General features: G+C 47.7%; 2 pseudogenes; both read left to right on the top strand.

Moving 5' to 3' along the window:
* Positions 1-10,779, top strand: LOC136548989 (taxadiene 5-alpha hydroxylase-like; annotated as a pseudogene).
* Positions 10,780-10,785: 6 nt separating this feature from the next.
* Positions 10,786-12,515, top strand: LOC136548988 (AAA-ATPase At3g50940-like; annotated as a pseudogene).
* The last annotated feature ends 5,181 nt before the right edge of the window (positions 12,516-17,696 follow it).

Here is a 17,696-nt window from a genome sequence, read left to right as displayed (position 1 = left end):
CCAATGGATTCCTCTCTTGTCCTAGCGCTAATCGCCATCGCCTTGCCCGTGCACCTCCATCTCCTAATGAGGGCAAACAAGCCACGGCAGCCGGCCGCGACCAAGCTACCATCGGGCTCGCTGGGCCTGCTGGTGATCGGCCAGAGCCTCGGTCTTCTCTGCGCCATGCATGTCAACACCGCCGAGCTGTGGATCTAGGACCGGATCCACCAGTATGGCCCGGTGTCCAAGCTATCGTTGTTCGGCGCGCCGACGGTGCCCTTCACGGGGCCGGAGGCCAACAAGTTCATCTTCTTCAGCAGCGCCCTGGCGTTGCAGCAGCCCCAGTCCGTGTAGAGGATCCTCGGGGACAAGAGCATCCTAGACCTGATGGACGCCGACCACAAGCGGATCCATGGCGCGCTAGCCGAGTTACTCAAGCCGGACATGCTGAGGATGTACGTGGGCAAGATCGACGGCACGGTGCGGCGCCACCTCGACGAGCGCTGGGCCAGACAGCGCACCATCATGGTGATGCCGCTCATAAAGAGGCTCACGTTTGACATCATCTCCCTGCTGCTCTTCGGCCTCGGGCGGAGCCCGCTCTAGGACGCGCTCGCCGCCGACTTCGCGTGCGTCATGGATGGCATGTGGGCCATCCCGATGAACCTGTCGTTCACGACGTTTAGCCAGAGCCTGAGGGCCAGCGCCAGGGCTCGCCGGCTAATCGCCGGGATCGTGCGGGAGACCAGGGCCAAGCTGGAAAGGGGCGAGGCCTCCCGGAGCAGCGACCTCATCGCGTGCCTGCTCAGTCTGAACGACGACAGCGGCGCGCGGCTGCTGAGCGAGGACGAGATCGTGGACAACTCCATGGTGGCCCTCGTCGCCGGCCACGACACGTCTTCCATCCTCATAACGTTCATGGTCCGCCACCTCGCCAATGACCTGGATACCCTCGCTGCCATGGTCCAAGGTGAGAAACCCAACTAGAACGCACCGTTCCCACGTCGTCTTCGGTATGATTTGAGGTGACCGCCGTCGTGGCTCGCGACGCAGAGCACGAGGAGATCACAAAGAACAAGGGCAACGGCGAGGCCCTAGACTGGGAGGACCTGGCGAAGATGAAGTACACGTGGCGTGTCGCACTGGAAACCCTTCACCTGGTGCCTCCCGTCTTTGGCAACTTCCGGCGAGCGACACAGGACGTCGAGTTCGACGGCTACCTCATCCCAAAAGGATGGCAGGTCTTCTGGGTGGCGAGCGTGACGCATATGGACCCGGGCATCTTCCCCAAGCCGGCAAAGTTTGACCCGTCTCGGTTCGAGAACCAGTCGGCGGCAGCGGCGCCACCATACTCGTTCGTTGCGTTCGGCGGGGGTCCGAGGATCTGTGTTGGCATGGAGCTCGCCAGGATCGAGACAGCCTGTGACGATGCGTTACCACTCTGTTCGGCTGTTATTATAAGCCGACTTATAAGTCGGCTTACCAACCATGGTACAATATTTTTCTTTTTCAACAAATCAGTCATACAAATCAGCACAAACGGCTTATAGATCCAAGATCCAGGCCCTCAATATCAAGAATCCAAGATCAAGAATGTGGGCTTTAGAAAGCAGATTCCTCCATATATGTTTGGAAATTTCACGGCCACTTCATGGAAATCGGGAAAAAAAGAAAAAAGATTAGAGATACAAGTAAGGCAGGGGGCACAAACAAATTGAGGTTGTCATCGAAGTTTCTTGCGCCCTCGGCCGAATCGGCAACCGAGGGCTCCGCTGACTTACCTGCCATGCTCCTTGTCATTCGCCAACCTTGCCCACGCCTCCTGACCCCGCATGAAGACCGCTCGTGACCTCTCTACTTCCCTGCCCAAATGCCTGCTGCGGTAGGTGGGTCTCCATCAGCAAGAGCCGCTCTATTTTTAAAACGTTAAGATATAAACATTTGCAACGTACATGTGAAGACAGATGAAACACTTGAAACATGTGTCTGAAACACTAATAAAAACACCTAAAAATGCTTGAAAAGCTATTGAAAAACATATGCAACATTCATATAAAATGCTTGCAACATATGTGTGAAACTATGCATCATCAAGATAAACACACTTGCAACATACGTTTCAAAAAACATGTGAAACATTTGGAACAGACGCTTGCAATATATGTGTACATTCATTGCAACATATGATACATTCCGATCTACTTTTGCAACATCCATATGAAACACTTGCAACATACCTTTAAAACATCCAAAACACTTCAAACATATGCTTGCAACATTCGTTTTCAAGCGCAACATCTACTTGTTGTTTGGATGAATAGAGTCTCGTCGATGCGGTGTAGGGTCGGTCGCGCATACCAGCAGCATGTCGTAGGCAGCACCAGCGGTGGTGATGTGCCGGCAGATATCCACCCCAACGAACGCGTGCAAGAGATGGAGGGCGAGGTGAGGCGAACACGGAGGTAGCGTGGTTGGCTGGGTGGAGGGACACCAGGGACAACTCACCACGGTTCTTGTCCTATGGTCGCCACGAGCAGGAAAAAGGGGCGGCTGTAGGATTTGCTCGGCTAGCATGCATAGGGGGAACTACAAGCCTAAGGCGACGTTGGTGGAGCTAGGAGTGGGGCGCGAGAGGGCCAGAAGAAAGGGAGCAACGGTGATGGGGGAGCTCTTGTGGTAGAACCGTCTAATCTAATATCTCCTAGGAGTACTTGTCTTTCATTAGACACTAAGTACCCAAGAGAGGACACTAAACTACACAGTTCCGTCGAGCACACCCCAAGAGAGAACTCGAAAATCCATATTTTTCCATCAGGATCATAAAAGAGAGAATAAAGCTTACAACATTCTTAAGTTATTTCTTGCATCACTTTATTACAGTACCAGAATATTATCCCAATTGATTATAATAACAGAATATAACAATGTTATCAGAGTTACAGAGGAAGCATGATTAATTTAATGACATGGTGGAGCATTAACATAGTGGATATTTTTATACAAGAGATGCTAGCAGAATTTACATCTTTTCTTATAAAAACCTTTAATGAGAGTTATAAATAAACACTACGGTCGTAGCGTAAAAGGAAACTCCTTTAAGCCCACAAGGAGGTTTTCACACATAAGAGTCAGCTCTAAGTATCCTCCGATCACCTGCAACAGGGGGAATAAAACCCTGAGTACTCGATTGTACTCAGCAAGACTTACCCTATAGGAGGAAAATAAAAGACTCCAAGGATATGCAAGGCTTATTTGGCTTGTGGGTTATTGCATCTGTGAAAGCATTACTAAATGTGCGTCCTTATATTTAATTTTATTAGCAGTCATCATTAGTTTATTAGCTAACCATTCTATGTAAGCACCTATGCTACTTTCAAGCATGTGGTAAGCAATCAGAACCATTTTATCACATTTCAAGTTCTAGTTCTTACTACGGTGCTAGACCATAGCCAATTTATACCGTCTCACAAAAACGACGATTCACGAATCAATGTATCCCAGCTGGGTACCTTGAAACACACGCCATGTTTGTACCCTAGATACAAACAAGACCAACCCATTCCACTCCTATCACGGGGTCCAGGTCCCAATCCAAACTTGGACTCCAAGCCCCCACAATTGAGACCCGATTTTAGTATGGTGCTTAGACCTCCACCTTTCCCCGCCTTCAATTAGTCGATCCAAAAAGAGCCAGAACCCACGACAAGAGCGTAGCGAGCCTTTCCGCTCCCATACGCAAGTATGTGCTCAGGATAATAAGTCTGTGACTTGACTACCATCCACAACAATGGACGGTCCTCAATCAACACAGGCGGAACAAGTGCAATACAAGCCTCGCTCAGATGCCTAACCAAGTCTAGATCTAAAGTACCATTCCGCCTGATCTCCAATTATCATTTATATATATTCCATGTGATAGTACTATAGTGACAACAATAATATATTTCATATCTCTCACGAGTGACAGGTAATCAATCGACTTCTATCGGGTCCTATAGCATAGCAATCTACATGATCCTGATATACTAGTAGAACTCATATGATAATATAGCAATCTACACGATCCTGATATGCAAGTGAGTTTTATTTAACTCCTTAAAACTTAATGCACAAGCATAAAATAAAGTGTAGAATAATAGGGGTTATGCACCGGGGCTTGCCTTGGAAAGATATAGCTAAAGATTAGCATTCCATTGGTGCCACAATCATCAAGGCGCCACCTTTTCCGCTACTTCGGTCGACTCCATGATCCATCATTGTTCCTATTATGATATACGTGGATGCAATGTAGAGATGTAAAAATCAACAGCAACTCACTGGTAGAGAGACCAGCTCTACTCCCGGTTGGGAACCCCTTTTAATCCCGGTTTCCCAACCGGGAGTAAGAATCCGGGACTAAAGGGTGCTTCCCTTTAGTCCCGAGTCAATAACCGGGAGTAAAGCTCCCTCCTCAGTATAAAAAATAAATGAATTTCTTGAGACCACGCTTGCGCTGTGTGGGATTTGAACACAAGACCTCTCTCATCACGCATAGATTCCTTACCAACTCAACTGCACACCACATGTGACATAGTCCTCTGCGCAAGCTAATGAGCTAGCTTTAATGACTAACATACTAGTCCACATATCCATGTCATCATGTAAGGCTTCGTTTTCAGAAAAATATTCTAGTTTTAAAATCCCAAGGTGTTTCGACATTTTATTAATTAAACATATATTTTTGAACTAGGTCTCATTTAGCTACCTTAGCAAACTAATTATTATGGAGCTACAAAAATTATAGTGAGCACCTAATAATGTGAGGAATTTACTATAAAAGTTTCAGAGCCAACACTATCACCAATTTATCACGACAATTCCTACACGTTTATATCTTACAATATTAAGAATCTCAAATTAATTAGATAACTCTAAAAAATATTATAAAACTATGTGAATAAAATATACTAGCAGATAGATCATGATTTTAGGAACCTAACAAAATTAGTTTCATAATTTTTGGCCAACTACACAAATTTCTATTGAATTTACAAGTTTACCTTAGAAACTAAATTAGAAAATGCTTTAGAAAAAGAAAAGGGCTGGCAGTAACCCATTCTGGCCCGGTAGCCTAGCGGCCCAGCGTGAGCACGGTTGTCGTGCATGTCGCGATGGCCCAACATGGCCCAAGGCCGGGAGGCCCGCGCGCGACGGCAGCTTTGTAGAAAGGCCCCCGTGCTTTTAGATAATAATATGACTACTATGCACACTATTCCTACCATAAGTAATCTTGCAACTATACCCTCGGATATTTTCCTTTACCATGGGGAGGTCCCTGGGGATCCTCTCGCGCATCGGCATGGCGGCCGATGGCATAAGGTGGTTACGCCGGACAACCTAGGTGTGCTACGACGGGGGTAAAGGGCCGACCACTATCTACAGCTAAACGCGCAAGGATATGTGGCGGTTAGAGACTCGTAGGTGCGCTGTCGTGGGCTACAGCGACGAGCGGCTATCCACGGTGGTGGCGTGACTGTTTCGATGACCTAAGGTTCTATCGGGGTGGTAGGGATAGCGGGTAAGCACCAGTAGCTCAGCAGAATTCATGTTATGGTGACGGTTCAGGCGGAGGAGTGCCGAGGTGGCCTAGCCACGTGCGAGCTGCTGGGGCGGCGGTGCTCCGAGATGGACACCCATGCGTCACCACGTCTCTGGTAAGCACCCTGGCCAAATGGCGCGAGCACCAAATAGAGGAGGTCAAGGCGAGCTCATGGATACAAATAATTGAACTAATTGAGACCTTACCCCAATTTCACTGGCATAGTAGCGCACCTGGCCAGCGGTGAGAAACCAAAAATTGGCCACCAGTAGTGGTCGGTTACGCCAAGGTGAGGGTCGGGATGCAAGCTGGCTTTCCTGTCTAACTACTAGAACGTTGAATTGAGGTGTGGTGTCCCGAACCTCACGTATTTGTCGTGCGAAGCGGGCAATTCTGTCAATGACAAGGGCAGGCGGGGGCGGCAGCTCTTCAAGGCTATGCCTGCTTTGGTCGAGGCTGCGTTAATGAAACGAGGCATCCGTACGCGTTGTGAAGCGCCGTGATGGGACTGCTTGGCCATGGCAGGACGCGGGCGGCGACAGTGAAGCAGTGATCGCGCGTGGGACCATCTCGCAGGACTGGTGCAACAAGACGATGTGAGGGAGGGCAGTGACACCACGACATGGGCATTAGTGCGACGTGACTATGGAGGTAGGCAGCGACTCAGCGAGTAGGTGATTCAAGCAGCAGAAAGAGCGCCACGTCGGCAAGACGAAGGCCACCGCGACATCGGCTTGACCCCGCGCACGACCTGGCTGACAGCGCCCATGCGGCAGAGATAGTGCCATCGGATAGGGCCAGGCAGTGGCACAGGATTGCAGAGAGCGCGGACGTGATGGTGATGCGGCGGCGCCGACAGCAGGGACAAGCCCACGAGTGCGATGGCGAGGAGGGCAGTAACTGCACCGCAGCATGAGGCGAGAAGGGCGGCAGCGGGGGCAGTAGCGCGACGACCAGCAGCTGTAGGGCGAAGACAGCGGCCCGCTAGAGCCGGCCACGGCCAACCCACGGCCAGATTGGCCAACCGGGGTCGGCACCACGACGCGCGGAAAGCAGCCAGCTACGCGACGCCGAGCGGCCGCTCGAGGTGACCGTGCGCCTGAGCCAAGCATATGATGTGCATGAATTTTAAAGCATGTCTAAAAACTATCCTAACATAGTTGAAACTAATCTACCTCGACCATACTAACGAGGGCACATCAGTCTACCATAAGGAGCAAAAACACGGCATTGATCTTTAGCTAGATTTTACAGAATTAATTCGCCAACATGGTATTGTCACACTGTTTTCAAACTTAAAATTTCTTCCAAGTCTTAAGCTGATTTTGACTTCAAGTTCTATTTCTAAGCCATTAGAAATACTAGCTAGTCATATTATTTTTCTACAACAATAATTGCATTGTCATCTACAAAGTTTGTACTTCAAACTTTATTTAAGTATCACACACATGTTCTATAGTATTTTTGCTTAATAAAAATTGATTTTCAACCCTACTTGATATACATGAGCTATTGAATCAACATTCATTTAACATTTTTATTGGTTATTTTAGGCTAAAAAAATTATCAACATCTTCTATCACATGCATTATTACATAAACATGATGCTCATGACATAATTTAGTAGTTGGTTTAGGGCGTAACACCGAGGGTGTTATAGCTCTGGGCTTGGTCGGCCCTGTCCGCGCGCGAGCAGCAACCAGAGAGGGAGACAAAGCGGCACAGCGAGATAAGGGAGCGTGGGAGAGAGAGAGGAACAAGCATATTGGGCTCTCCAGCGGTATGAAAATACAGTTTGTAATGCATCTAATAAAGCTCATTTCTGTAAATATTGTTGTTTTTTTCTATAAATTTGGTGGGTGGTTTCACTTTAAACTGCTAAAAAACCCCTTTTTTAGGAATGAAGGTAGTACATGACTATCCTCATATAGAAATGCAGTTAATGTTAATCTATTACCTAAGATATACTACCTTCTAAGGTAATCATGCAAGTGTACAACTTCACAAATCGGCAATAATATGGTGCAATGTAGTTCTGTGACAGTTGTCCTCTCTAGAATTTTCACACCCTAAAACAAGCTATTTAATGCTAAATCATGTAATCATTTCACATTAAGTCACCTAATACATTTAGTACTTCAGTTTCAGAATTTCACTTTGTTCCAAAGAAGAACTTTGTTTTTACATGGTATTTAGATGTTTGAAAGCAAATAGATTCCGTTGCCAGGATCCTATTTGTACTACTATGAATTCGCCTATATGGATGTAAAAATGGTATCCTCTCAACACATTTTACGAGACCGCGGCATCAAGAGGTGAAATCGTTTGATCTGTTTGCCATTGCCATACGGTTTACTTCCTCTGTCCGGAGATAAAGCTTATTTTGACCAGGACTTACTCAGAGACGGTGGTCAAAAGGCTAATACATAAAGTTTATAGATTATATATATAGCTCGTTGGAACTGATGTTGATTGTGGTGATTTACTGAGTTTGCCGTGATAGTGTAGCGAAGTTGAGCTTTGTAAGCTGACTCTTGAGAGTTTCAATCCATTTGCAAGCCACATGTCAGATGGTAATTCTGAAATTGCAAAGTGAATTTGAAGGGATGCTGTTGAATTGTATTTTATCTCTACTGTAGATAACGTGTCTGCTTTTTTTTATCTCAGATAACGTGTCTGCTAGTCGTACACGTCTTTTACTGTTTTATTTACAAGTTCCGACTTGCCACAACTGCGGCTATTTTCTGGTTGGGGCGTATTATACGGGTCGGCCCTTCACTTTATGCTGCCCAATTTCATTTGAGCGATGGTTCGTTGAAAGAAAGCGATCGTTCGTTGCAGAGAAAAACCAGGAAAGGGAACGACCGGGTGCTAAAAAAAGCAAAGGGAACGACCGCACCAATTTCTGTGATTTTTTTTTGAAAGATTCATTTCTGTAATTTTTTTATTAAAAAGTTACAAAGTTATACACATATAATTACATTTTTGTGTGTAACATTTTGCGGAACCAGACTTATTATCATAACTTTTTATCGTAACTTTTCAATACATTTCTTGACATAATTTTATAAACAATTTATCACCATAATTTTTTATCATAACATTTTTAATACAATTTCTAACACAAACAATCTTATCACAATAACTTTTTATCATGACGCTTTTTAAATCAAAAGAAGAGATTTATATATTAACCTATATTGACGACAACTTTTCACCATGATCTTTATGTATTAACCAACAATTCCATTTTGAAGATGGTTCGAATCCCCACATCCTTGCAATTGTTACCTTCTTTTTTCTTTTTTTTCTTCTTCTCTCTTTTCCTCTTTTAAAAATTTTCATGTCAATTGACATTTTTTTCTTCTATATGCTATGAACAATTTTTAGGTTCAGAAGTTTATCTAAAATAAATATGTTGGACAACAAAAATACATGTATAAGTATATTATTCATAAAATTTATTATATAAAATTTATGTTAGAAAATTATATTAAGAAATTATTATGATAAATTTTTCCACTCGTAGTTATGAAAAATTATATTGAAAATGATATGATATAAAATTGTGGTGGTAACTTATATCGCATAAAATATTTTACACAAAAGTTGTGAGTGTAGCTCTATAACTTTCTAAAAAATAAAAAATACAATTTCTAGTCCATGGAGCGTACTACTCCCTTCTTTCCTTTTTAATGTGTCGTTCCTATTTTTCGAGGAGTCAAACATTCTCAGCTTTTATTAAATATATTTAAAAAAATATTGATATTTATAGTACATATTTAGATAGATATTTGAATATATTCTTTCTATAATTATTTAGAGATATAAATATTGCTAATATTTTCTACCAATTTAATCAAACTAAAAAATGTCCTGCACACGAGGCGACACGCGATCAGGGAGTCGTTTTGCATCTGCCGCCCAGTAGCCTTTCGGTTTGCAGTTGAGCCCAGAGTGCCCATGTAGGAGTACACTGGAAAGTGAAGAAACTGCGGGCCAGCCGTTCTGCGGTGGGCCCAACGCTTATAGTAGTTAAGGCTATGTTCGCTTACGCTTATAGGTCAGAATGAGTCCTACTTTTTAGTTATTGGAATAGTATTTTTCTCTAAAAAATTAGCTCCAGCAACAATAAATCCTGTCGAACCTGTCTAACGCAGCGTGACAGTAGGAGGACGTGGTGCCCCTGCGAATATGCGATCCAGCGTGACGGCGTGCGGCAGTGCGCGCATCGACCAGATACGTGGTGCTATCACGGCGGCCCGTTGTACGAGTATGTGCATCTGCAAAGATATGGCTGCCCCAGTGCAATGAACCTCCTGTCATGAGTCACGACTCACGCCTCCAAATAGAGAATGTGCGAGTGATGAAGAATCTGTGAGTGATGAATGAAACGCAAAAAAGACACAATGAGTGGGAGCGCGTTGCTATGCATGCATGAGTGAAGGAGGGTTTGTACGTCACGTTCACACTTCGATCAGAGAGGTGCACGGATGCATGCATAAGAAAAAAGCACACGATTAACCACACGACCTGCTTTGCATCGGTTCTTTTGATTTTTATAAGTAATCTGAAGAATTTCCCAACGAGTTGCCGCGGGAATTTACAAGAAAAAATAAAAAATAGAGTGTATGAACATTACCAAAAAAAAAATAACATCTGTTTTATTCTTAAATGAGAGCGACAGGCTCGTTGAAATGTTACAATTTAATATGTGCTGATTAAGGTTTCAATCCACTATATGACTAAGAATTCTAGTTAAACAAACAAACTGAATAGTGAAGGATGCAACAGTACAAATATTGTTGTTATCACTGGGGTTGACAGTCACAATGTCGTTCCTCCTTGTAATGAACAAATGCAGGCAAGTCTTAGCAAGTCATCGCACCAGTGAGCAGTGTATATAGTCTAAATTGCCGTCAGATTTAGCTCAACATTATCATTATTGCTATGACATCACGTGAGCGGGAAGATAAAGGAACAAATCAACCAATAAAACGGGAAGAGTTTTTACAAAAAAAGGGTAATGCTCGTGAACAGACAAATAAAGCTAATGCTCGTGAACAGATCGGAGAGATCAGATGCTCCTTGAATTGTCATATATGAGAAATACTATTGTCTGTCTAGAAAAATACGTAATATTCTGCATGCAACTTGCAGGGAGATATATTAAGAGCACAAGCCATTTGCCAGACAGCACTGCACAGCCCACGGCATAACCCAGCTCCAGCCTCCAGCACCCAGCACCCAGCACCTCAGAGCTCAGAGGAGAAGCACACTGCGCACAACGCGCCGGCGTTCGGCAGCTGACCATGGACCGCCTTCCGCTGGCCGTGCCAGTGCCGCCGTCGCAGGGAGCTGGGAGGGTGCTGGACGCGTACAAGAGGGCGCTGGCCACGGCGGCCTCCGCGGCGGCGTACGCCGTTATGGCGCGCAGCATGGCGCGGGAGCTGCTCCCGGACGAGCTGCGCCCCGCGGCGCGCTGGTGCGCGGCCGCGGCGAAAAGGAGCGCCACACCATCGTCATCCGGCCTCCGTCCAACGGCGGCTACAACGACAACCAGCTCTTCGACTCGGCGCGCGCGTACCTAGCCACCCGGATCGACCCGCGCGCCATGCGCCGCCTCGGCCTAACGCTCTCCCGATCCAGGGACCCCGACGGCGCCGCCTCGTGGAGCACGATCCTGTGCATGGAGCCCGGTGGCTCAACCGTCGACCACTTCGAAGGCGTCGAGTTCACGTGGACCTCCGTCGAGAGCGACGGCGAGGATGGAAACAAGGGCAATCGCGGCGTCGGCGGCCCGCGCGAGAACCTGGAGCTCAGCTTCGACGCCGAGCACGCCGGCGTGGCGGTGGAGCGGTACGTGCCCTTCGTCATGTACGTGGCGGAGCAGCTGCAGCTACGCGACCGCGCGCTCAGGATATTCATGAATGAGGGGCAGTCCTGGTACGGCATGAACCACCACCACCCGACCACGTTCGACACGCTCGCCATGGACCCGGCACTCAAGCAGTCCATCATCGCTGACCTCGACCGCTTCCTGGGGAGAAGGGACTACTACCGCCGCATCGGCAAGGCGTGGAAGCGTGGGTACCTCCTCTACGGCCCGCCGGGCACCGGCAAGTCCAGCCTCGTCGCCGCCATGGCCAACTACCTCCGCTTCAACCTCTACGACCTCGACCTGTCCGAGGTGCGCTTCAACTCAGACCTGCAGAAGCTGCTCGTCCACATGCCCAACAAATCCATCCTCGTCATCGAGGACATCGACTGCTCCTTCGAGGGCGTCGCGTCGAGGGAAAGGGAGGACGGCAGGGCGCCAGAGCCCGACATGGACGCCGACTACGGGTCTGACGGCAGTCCACCGGTGGCGTACTATTCTCCTCCGAGTGGGATTACTCTGTCCGGGCTGCTCAACTTCATCGACGGGCTGTGGTCCACCTGCGGCGAGGAGCGAATCATTGTGTTCACCACCAACTACAAGGACCGCCTCGACCCGGCGCTGCTGCGGCCGGGCCGGATGGACATGCACGTCTACATGGGCTACTGCTGCTGGGAGGCGTTCAAGACGCTGGCCAGAAACTACTTCCTTGTCGACAACCACACGCTGTTCCCGGAGATTCAGGAGCTGCTCTCGGCCGTGGACGTGACGCCGGCCGAGGTGTCGGAGATGCTGCTGCGGAGCGAGGACGTCGACGTGGCGCTCCAGCCCCTTGTAGAGTTCCTGCAGAAGAAGAGACAGAGGGCATGGAATGAAACAGAGAACAAGAAAGCAGCAGATGACAGGACTTATCATAGAAAGCAGTGTAAGCGAACCGTACCACTGTACCAGGAACATTTTGCTTTTTTATGTTTGAGGAACTGTTGCTGTGTTAAAGTAAAATACACCATATTAAAGGATTTGTGTGAATTCCTTAGAACTGAACAATTAGCCCTGTTCGCTGAAGCTGAAATTTAGCTTATGTTGATGCTTATGTTGAAATGTTGTGAGAGAAAAATATTGTTCTATGGTCAAAAAGTAGTTTGGAATAAGCTCAAGCGAACAGGGCAAGTATAATTATGGCCTCTTTGGCACGGCTTATGCCGGCTTCGGCTTCATCTATTTTGCGTAAATCGAAGCACTGTAGCGTAAAGCCGTTTTGTAAGCCGGGGTTAAAATAAACTATAAGCCGGAAAAAGCCAGTTTTTCTGGCTTCACCGACTTTGGCTTCATAGGTGAAGTCGTTTTGGATGAGCCGTGCCAAATGGACTTTAGTAATCAGTAATTGCACTAGCTGTCACTACTAATGATGTTGTACTGGACCTTTGGAGAAGCAGAGTCAGGGACTTTACTTCCCGAATAGGAATGAATTTACTAGGGACGGCAACGGTCGGACGTGGTGTAGATGGAGTAAACACCCGTCGTTGACTCTACATGTCCATGGCGTGCAGAGAGTAATGGAGCAGAACCACGTGTCCAAACGTCGTTGGACAATGAACCGCAAATGGCTCTCTGGCCGGCAAGTTTTTGAAATGGACTGAAAGTAACGTATTGGCGGTCTTTAACTCTGTTAGGCTGTGTAATCTTAGTCATTAAACTCACGAACTGCTCGTTTAGCTTGTTTCGTTGTATATATCATTTCACTCTCTAAACTTGCAAATCGCCTGTTTAGACGGACCCGAGCTCTTTTTCTCTCCTTTCTCTCTTCTCCCATGAGCTCAGGGATGACACGACTTAGGAGGCACTGCCATGTGCTAGGGTGATACAACTGAGGTGACTTCACGAGCGTGGCTAGGGGCAACACTCGGCTAAGTGCTCATCCGCCCAAGGCGGTAGACATCCATGGGAATGGGGCTGTGAGGGCTTGGGGCGGCATGGTCATCATTGTTGTACAACTCGAGGCTACAGAGGAGAGAGAGATAGGAAATAGGAGAGGGGAAGCTCAAGGGAGAAAGGGAGAAGGGAGACATAGCGTTGCCACATTATCATACGGGCATGGATCTAGACCCGTTCGAACTGACTGTGAGCCCTGAACAAAAAATAGGGATCTAAACGAGTGATTTGTATGTTTAGAGAACGGGATGACACAATGGAATAACTTTAAGGACCTAAACTAACAATTTGTGAGTTTAGAGTCTGGGATGGCATACTTGAAGAAGTTTGAAGATCTAAACAACCGATTTGCGAGTTTTGGGACTAAGATGATATAGTCGAATAAGTTTGAGGACTGCCCATGAACTTTACCAAAAACTTGAGACCTAGGTGCTAAGCATATTGTTAACATCTGGTTGTGGATACTTGGTTACATGAGATGATCCTTATACTTCAAGCCTTTATAGGCACCTGCGGTTGAGGTTTAGCACCTACACCCAATCCTCGTTCATTTCAGGTCCCAACCTGATGAGACCCGCAAGTGTGATTTGGCACCGCACCCGCACCCACGAGTTCAACTACCATCAATAAAACTCGTGCCTTGTGTGAAACATTGTCTATATATATAAACTTATGAGAATAATTCATTCTTTAAATCACTTGTTCGAGTACCCACCATTCGTTCATTCCAAAAATCACCATGCTAGGAAAAGAATAAATATGAATCTATTAAGGCCATGTTCGCTTTGCTGAAAAACCATGGCTAAAAGTATTGTTCGCTGATTTGTTGTGAGAGAAAAACACTGTTCGTTCATTGAAATAGTACGGCTCATAAGACAAGCGAACATGGCCTAAGTTTGATAGCCCAAGAAGTGAAGGATCAAGAGACGCCGTACACATTACTAGGATTCCTCCTCTTTTTGTTTAAATTTATGATAAGTGTTTAAATTTTACAACAGTAATAAGAATAAAGTGATTTAATTGATTATATGTGCTTTTAAGATTGTGCTAGTTTAGAAAGGGTGCACCGGAGCTGTTATCCTTGTAGAGTTTCTAGTACTCTCTCCATTCTAAAAATAATGTAATCTAGGTTTGAGACTAGTTAAACATTCTTAGATTTGATCTATTTTATTAAAAATATCAATATGATTAGTACTAAAACTACATATATGCCGTGCATTGTATCGGGTGCAACGAATTTTTGTCTTTACGTACAACGACAATTTTATAAAAAAGATAATTAAAAAAACTAATAAACGATTTTGTTTTGAGAACCCTAAACTATGTCCAAATCCATTAATGTAAATAGAATGAAATTGATTGTGTAAACTGAAAATTCAATAACATCCTATTTTTTCATATATGCCCATGCGTTATATGGGGCCACAATTTTTTAGGTTAAACCTCAGTAATAGAACACAGACACGTGAGCTATGAGGACTTCATATTGGATATAGACATGTAGATTCGGTCTTTGTAACGGAATAGGGTAGGACGCGGACACCCCAATAAAAACACAGAGATCTCACCAAGGACAGTGTCGGTGTTTTGAGTTGCCACCAACAAGTAAATTTCTAATATTGAGCGTCTGGATCGGATGGTGTGCTAAGAGGACACGAGGTTTATACTGGTTCGGGCAGAATGTCCCTACGTCCAGTTCATTGCTGCTGCTCGTGTTACTATCACTGAAAGTTCATAGTAGGGGTTACAAACGGTCGAGCGAGGAACAGGTCCCAAGTCTCTGGGAAGAGGAGCGAACGGGCGCCGAGGGCTCGGTCGCTTCTCTGCTATGTGCTTGTGTGTTCTAATTAGTTCAAGGTTTGAGTTTGAATTGGTGCGATGTGCTGTGATGCGATCGATTCGAGTTGAGTTGAGTTGGATCGTTGGTTCGATGCCCCCTAATGGGACGTCCTTCTTTTCCCTTTTATAGGCCAAGAGAAAGCAGGGGTTACAGTGGAGGGAAAAAAGGAGAATCAGAAGGAGAAGTCCTCCACGATCGTCGGGTCCTTCTTTTCTTCTATGCGGGTCCCATCGACCCTGTAGACGTCAACTGGGACAGCTTCACGTCGCGGCCCTATCTGTCATTGGCACCATGTGTAGGCGTCGTTCGCTGGTCATGGTGCTCCATCCCGTCTTGGTGAACGTCGAAGAGAACTGACGTGCCCGTAAGTGTTCATACAGGGGTTAGGCAGAACAGCACCGGTACATTCGACGCTGTTCCTGATGTGAGCCCTCGGGCATGACCCATCGTTGCGCGGGTTACATTGAGGCGTGCCAGTCTCCCTCCTGGTGTCAGAGCTTTGACCCAGGCCCATACACTTGGACCTAGAGTCATTAGCGACGGTATGGGTCTCCGTCGGGCGAGACGGAGCACCCAGCCTCAGGGTCAGGTGAGGTGGAGTTCCTCCCCAGAGGCCGGGCGAGGTGGAGTGTAAACCCAAGGCTTAGGCGAGGGGAGCCCAAACCCAAAGGTCGGGCGAGGCGGAGCCAATCCTCAGGGGTCGAGCGAGGTGGAGCCCATGGCCTCGGTGTTGGGTGAGGCGGAGCCAACCCCCAGCGGTCGGGTAAGGCGGAGTCCGCCCTCAGGTGTTGGGTGAGGTGGAGTTTGCTCCCAGAGGTCGGGCGAGGCGAATTCTGCCCTCAGATGTCGGGCAAGGTGGAGTACGTCCTTAGGGGTTGGGCGAGGCGAAGCCCGTGGCCTCGATGTCGGGCGAGGTGGAGCCGACCCTCAGGGGTCGGGTGAGACGGAGCCCATGGCCTCGGTGTCTGGTGAGGTGAAGCCAACCTTCAAGGGTCGGGTGAGGCAGAGCCCGCGTCCTTGGTGTCGGGCGAGGCGTAACCAACCCCTAGAGGTCGGGCGAGGTGGAGCCCGCAGCCTCTATGTCGGGCGAGGTGGAGTTTGCCTTCAGGGGTTGGGTGTGGTGGAGTTTGTGCACCTAGGGGTCGGTTGGAGCTGTAGTCGCGCTCTTGACTGCCCAGACGAATCAATGTTGATGGTTGTTAGCTCCACCTCTTCGGGTACCCTAGTATTGGTCTCCGGCAGTAGCCCCCGAGCCTACGGAGGAGTAGAATACTCCTTCAGAGGTTTTTCTGAATAGGAGGACTCTGAGGGCCTTGGCCTTCTTTTGCTACCCACGGCATGTCCCAAGGACGGTGATTCCCTCTCGTCGAGGTTGGACCCTTCATGGGTATGGCCATGAGATTTTGTTAGCTAGCTAGTTCGAGTGGGGTCCCAGCATCCCATTCGCGGGGATCCGGATAGGGTCAGCTTGGTGACTGACTTTAAATTATCAGCGGTCAATCCATATAGTTCTCGGGTCTGTTGGACCGACCCTGAGGGCTCTATGCCTTTCTTTAGGGAAAAAACCATGGATCGTACCCGACCAAGACTCGATCATGGGCCGAGATGCCCGTGGCACTCGTGCACCTGGGTACTAGCCACTTGCGGGCCCATCCATTCCATCCCTTATTTTAAGGGTGCCCGAAGTGGTTGTCGAACCCATCGATGGGCCAACCTTCGAACTCCTGGGCCTAGGCGGGCCATAGAGGTGCTTTTTTATCCGTATTCCTCTTGTGAGTCGTGGTCCATTCAGAGAGACAAAACGTTTGACAAGTTTTTTGAGGGAATAGACAGAGATTGCATGCGCACTTCCCATGGTGAGACGTTGTGGCTAATCATGGTAGGCGCGGAGATCTAGGCGGGCAGTTGGTTTCCTCGCATCCATCACCACTATAAAACCAAAGGGTTCACCCCCTAGGTTCCATACCTTGCATCCTTGCCTCTGTAGCCACGACCGTCACCACCGATCACTTAGGTCTCTTGCCTCCGCATCTCCACCACCATCGAGCCTACATCCATCCACCCCCACCTCTAATGGATCTATGGTGCCGCTCCGACATCACCTTCCTATGCATGGAAGGTCTCGTCAGTCATGGTCTTCTCCGTGCGTGGACCTCGGCCGAGGAGTGGCTGCTGCCCGGCGAGGAGGATTTGTCTTCATCGCCCGATGGCTATGTGGTGTTGGTTGCCCACTTCCATGAGCATGGGTTCATGACCCCTGCCCATAGATTTCTTTGGGGGCTGCTGCACTACTACAAGATCAAGCTACAACACCTTAATCCCAACGAGATCCAACACATGGCGATGTTCGTCGCCCTGTGTGAGGGATTCCTAGGGATCAGCCCCCACTTCGATCTGTGGAGGCACTTCTTCGCCATCACCCTCCAGAAGAAGGGGGAGAAGAGCGGTAAGCAGGAGCTACACATGCTGATGGGGTGCGCCGGCAT

The sequence above is a fragment of the Miscanthus floridulus genome, chromosome 4, assembly GCF_019320115.1.
Source record: "Miscanthus floridulus cultivar M001 chromosome 4, ASM1932011v1, whole genome shotgun sequence".
NCBI lineage: Eukaryota > Viridiplantae > Streptophyta > Magnoliopsida > Poales > Poaceae > Miscanthus > Miscanthus floridulus.
Note: the sequence above shows the minus strand (reverse complement) of the source record. Positions and strands in the feature narration are given on the sequence as shown.